Source organism: Papaver somniferum, unplaced genomic scaffold (assembly GCF_003573695.1).
Source record: "Papaver somniferum cultivar HN1 unplaced genomic scaffold, ASM357369v1 unplaced-scaffold_81, whole genome shotgun sequence".
In the NCBI taxonomy this organism is placed as follows: Eukaryota; Viridiplantae; Streptophyta; class Magnoliopsida; order Ranunculales; family Papaveraceae; genus Papaver; species Papaver somniferum.
In genome coordinates this window covers 9,003,285-9,008,554 of record NW_020651082.1, presented here as the reverse complement: position 1 = coordinate 9,008,554, position 5,270 = coordinate 9,003,285, and the positions used below count along the sequence as shown (strand labels likewise).

Below are 5,270 nucleotides of genomic sequence, written 5' to 3'. Positions count from 1 at the left end.
TGCTGTTGTTGTATCTCTGCGACCCTCGTGTGGCTGTCGTTGTCACTGTTGATAAACGACTGCCTCTGGTGGTCTATTGTTCTTCGTGTTCTTGGTGCAGCGGCAGAAACAGAGTTCTGAAAACTCTTGATTCACGCCTCCTGAGCTCTCCTCTCGACCCCAAACTCTCCGTCCCATTTCTCTATGATCCCAACAATCTATTTATACTCCTCAACCTCATTTAATCACGCCATAATTCTCAATATTCTTCATTGAACTCGGGCAGTAAAGAAAATATTCTGGGAATATTTTCTTCCCTGATTTAGCTTCTCACGCGTTTCTACATCTGCAAAATCTCCTTATTTATCTTTGTCAAGGTCCAAAGTGTTGCTCGAGTCATCAAACATGAGCAGAACACGTTTAAATTCCTTGCAACTCGTGCAAGCTCATGTTTTTCCTCCAACTCCCTGTTTGGATTAAACCAAGTTATCCAGCCAAATTTGATCGAAACAAACACCCATACCAGCTCTGTTAGGACATATCACAACTACCCATGAAGTTTCAGCAATTGAATCGCACAAAAACTCCTCCAAAATCCGATCGAAAAATCTGCCAGTGAAGTGAATATTTTTCCCGCCATTTTTTATTTTTGATATGTTGAAGATGAAGTGGCCCTATCCTTTTCTGGGGTGCAAATAGCAGATGGGTGCTGAGGAAAAAATTGGGTGCTGAGGATGAATTTGGGCTACGCATAACCTTGGGTGTCCCTTAGCCAAATATGGGGTCCGTATAGCAAATGTCCTCCAGGGGTCCAAATAGCACTTTTGAGCAACTTTTTCCACACAAGTGTATTTCTCCAAAAACACCTACACAAACATAAAAACACCATAATAAGTACAAAATCAAGTACTAGCAATAGAGACACTGAGGACAATTCAGACACAAAAATGTGTCTATCAAATACCCCCGAACTTATTATTTGCTAGTCCTCGAGTAAATCTAATATAAAATGACTACACTTAGCACGTGCAACTAGCCATTAAACCGCTAGGTGGCCCTAGCGGAGGAGTGTTGTCTCCGGAGGGTTTACCAGAGGTGTACCCACAAAACCATTACTCCAGACCCTATCTATCTACGCAGAACCTTGGAAGGCACTAAAGAGTCTCCTTGATTGGCATACAAACATTGACTATAGGAGGAAGTACCCTGATGCGAATTTCCAATTGTTGTACACAAGTTTGCACTCAACATACTATAATTCATATATAAGTGACAGAGCTCTACTCAGATAGTTTCTAGACATCATAACCGGAGTCAACCAATCACATGGAAATATTAAGAAGATGGATAAAGAGATGGTTAAAAGTGAACGGTGTTTCCCATATCTGTCTGAAGGCCTCTCCCAAGGTGAACCTATCCTAATGGACTGAGATATCGGTCTGACTAATATCAACACAACTGGCATATACAAGGGGACCAGTGTTCGATAAACCTAACTCTAGGTCAACACAACTGGCATATACAAGGGCACCAGTGGTCGACTTTATTGAATTTATTCCGGTTGGTCTAATGGTCTGGTCTCTTTTTTTTTGGCATCTCAATCACTCTATTTCACCCTAGCAAAGGTAACAACTTGAATCGTGTGCCCCACCAAATTACTTAAAAAAATAAAAATAGAAGGATTAGGATTCAACGAGATATGGCGAAACTACCATGTTTTTTTTAATTCTAACACCTGAGCTCTGTGCTTTTATGAATATACCCTTTAGATGTTTCCATCTAATCAGATTGGTTCCTCAACTCCTATAACTAAGATGTTCCCATCCACTTAGATTGGTTAGTGCCAACCTTAATAACCATAAATTTCTAGGCTCTGGAGTTTATTTGTTGCAGCTAAGAGCTAACAAAAATTTCTTCCCCACCTCCAAACTTAAATCTAATATTGTCCTCAATGTTCTAAAGATGAAATTAAAAGTATGAACAATAAGAAACTGTTACCACTTGATGGACGGAAAAAAAATAAGGAAGGATATTACCGTAAGCATGAGTACCTCCCAGGAAATGCTAAATTTAAAGTCTTTATCTAGACATCAAATACCTCAAAAAGGATTGTCACCTTCCAAATTCATATATCAATGGTCGAAACAATTGTGGGTCCATAAGACCAAATAGAGCTGACACCAGTATGAGACAACTGCACTGATTTAGAAAAATGAAAAGAAGGAGCATGTCCTCATCTAAGGTTTCTGTCAAGACAACTGGGTTTATCTGTGGCGCGTAATTGAACTTCATATGTGTGTCTCGATAAACAGATTCATCTGAAAAACGAGTCTCTAATACCTGGGTTACCTCCTGGACAGTATCAGGAGGATCGGGTTGCGGAGTCTGAAAAGACTCAAGTAATATCTCAGATGTACAAGGCTCGAGTCCCAAGTTATGGACTCTAATTAGGGATACGATGCAATCACAAGAACCATCACTACCCCCAAACTCAGGGTTCACAGACAAACCTCTAACTATTTCTTGAATTTCCGGATCTTCAGAGTCCTCAAAATACTCAAGAGATTCTTCTAGTTCTCTACCGCCAAACTTAGGGTCATCATTATTCTCAAAAAAACCTAAAACTATTGCCTGAATTCCTGGGTCCATAGAATCTATAAAATACTCAAGAGCTTCTTCTAAAGATTGATCACATATCTGATCTAAGAGCATGGTTTCCTCAAAATTATCTAAAGAATCTACCAGTAAAGTGTCAAGCCAATTATCTCGAACCAAATCCTGAACTAAAGTGCTAATCATATTCATTTCTTCTAAATCATTGTTCTCAGAAGGTTGTCTAATAACATTAAAGACATTTAGTTCAGTGGTCATATTACCAAAGGATATGTTCATAAGGCCAATCCTACAGTTGATGACAGCGTTAGATGTGGCTAAAAATGGGAGACCTAAAATCACTGGGATTTGACGACTTGGGTCCTGAACAGGCTGGGTGTCTAGAACAACGAAATCCACAGGATAAATAAACTCATCAACCTCAATCAGAACATCCTCTATGACACCACGAGGGACTTTGACAAACCTATCAGCTAATTGTAGTGTCATTTTAGTAGGTTTCAACTTACCAAGACCTAGCTGGGTGTATACATGATTCGGGAGTAAGTTAACACTAGCTCCTAAGTCAAGTAAAGCTCTATCGACCATGTCATTACCAATCACACAAGATATGATGGGGCATCCAGGATCCTTATACTTAGGGGGTGTTTGGTTCAGAAGAATGGAACTTATCTGACCAGATAAAAAAGCTTTCTTATGGACATTAAGCTTACGCTTTCTTGTACAAAGATCTTTAAGGAACTTGGCATAAGCAGGCATCTTCCGAATTTATTCTAATAGAGGAATGTCGATGTTCACCTGCTTAAATGTTTCCATTATCTCGTTGAAAGTCGACTCCTTCTTTGTTGGGGCTAACAAATGTGGATATGGGGATCTAGGCACAAAGGTAGACCTATCAGGAATTTCTTGGGAATCCTTAGAGACTGTTTCAGTTTCCTCGTCTACGGGCACCTCTTGGGAAGTAGAAGGTGGAACTACAGTATGTCCACTAGGCATGGCTACCTTATTGTCTACCGTTTTACCACTCCTAAGGATTGTTATCGAGTTCACATGGTTTGATGATTTCTCACCAGCTAAAGATATTTTATGGACTCCCCTAGGGTTGGGTTGTGGTTGACTAGGAAACTTTCCTTTTTCTCTCCATGTCTCATTTATCTGACTAACCTGTGTTTTCAACTCGGAAATAGCCTGAGAGTTAGCTTGTACCATATTTTTATTTTCATCTAATCCTTGTGCAACCGATTGCTGAAATTCTAAAGTATTCCGAGTTAACAAGGCAAGAGACTCTTCTAAACTCATGATTTTCTTATCTGAAGGGATCTGAAACTGTGCCGGAGCTGAAGGATTCTTAGTATAGCCAAAACCTGGGGGAAGTTGAGCATTACTAGACTGACCTTGATTCTGGCCCTTGGACCAGGAAAGGTTTGGATGGTTTCTCCATCCAGGGTTATATATTTATGAATATGGGTCAAACTTCTGTCGGTTATCAAACCTAGTGTTGTTATAAAGAGCATTGGCTTGCTCTTCAACAGCATGGCCTTCCCAAAAAGGCTCATTTCTTCCACTACTACCACTAGAATGACCTAATTCTAAGGCTTCTAACCTTTTGGCTATAGCTGTTATTTTGGCATCTGACTCATAAGATCCTTCTACCCTATTAACATTTCCTCTACTTAGAAGAATTTTTTTCTTGGGTTCCCTACTATTTTTCCATTGTTGGGTCTTATCGGCGATTTCATTCAAAAATGTCATCGCTTCATCAACAGTTTTATTCTCAAACCCACCTGTGCATAAGGACTCAACCATGGTTGTTGTTGAATAATCTAAAGCCTCGTAGAGGATCTGAACTGACCTAACCTTCTCCAAACCATGATGAGGACATTGAGATATCAAGTCATTGAACCTTTCTAAGTACCTATATAAAGATTCTCCCTCTTGTTGGGAAAAAATACATATTTGTGTCCTAATAGACGATGTTTTATGCCTTGGGAAAAACTTATGTATAAAGGCAGAAGTAAGTTGGTCATAGGTTTCAATTGACTCAGAGTCCAAACTATACAACCAATATTTGGCTTTATCTTTTAAGGAAAAGGGGAATAACCTAAGTTTCAACGCATCATCACTTAGGTTTTTAATTTTCAGAGTACTACAAACTTCCTCAAATTTCCTAACATGAAAATAGGGGTTCTCATTCTCCTTACCTAAAAACATTGGGAGCATCTGTAAAGTCCCAGGCTTCAATTCATAATTTGCTTCGGTTTCAGCTAACTTGATACAAGACGGACGAGAGGTCCTAGTTGGGTTTAGCAACGCTTTCAAAGTTGCCATTTCTGTCACTACCAAAGGACTAGGAGTACTAGGGGTACTTTCCTCACGAAGAGATAGATTCTCAAAACTGAAGTTTCCAAAAATGGGGCTCTCAAAAGAAGAGTCTTCGAGCTCCCCGCCTTCACAAGAAGAACTACTAGGTTTTTCACTAATCAAACGACCTAGAGTGTTTCTTTTCCAAGCCCGTTTAAAAACTTCGGGCATACACTAGAAAAACAAAATCAAGAAGAAAAGTCCTAAAAAGGAAGGGATGTTCTATGCAAACACAATCAAGGATGACTCCACCACAACAAACCTACTGATTTCTAGCAAACAAAAAGCATGATGGCTCCACTTAGATTGTTTCTAAA

General features: G+C 39.5%; 1 pseudogene; it reads left to right on the top strand.

The window, feature by feature from the left end:
* The first annotated feature begins 4,456 nt into the window (after window positions 1-4,456).
* Window positions 4,457-4,556, top strand: LOC113345630 (annotated as a pseudogene).
* The last annotated feature ends 714 nt before the right edge of the window (window positions 4,557-5,270 follow it).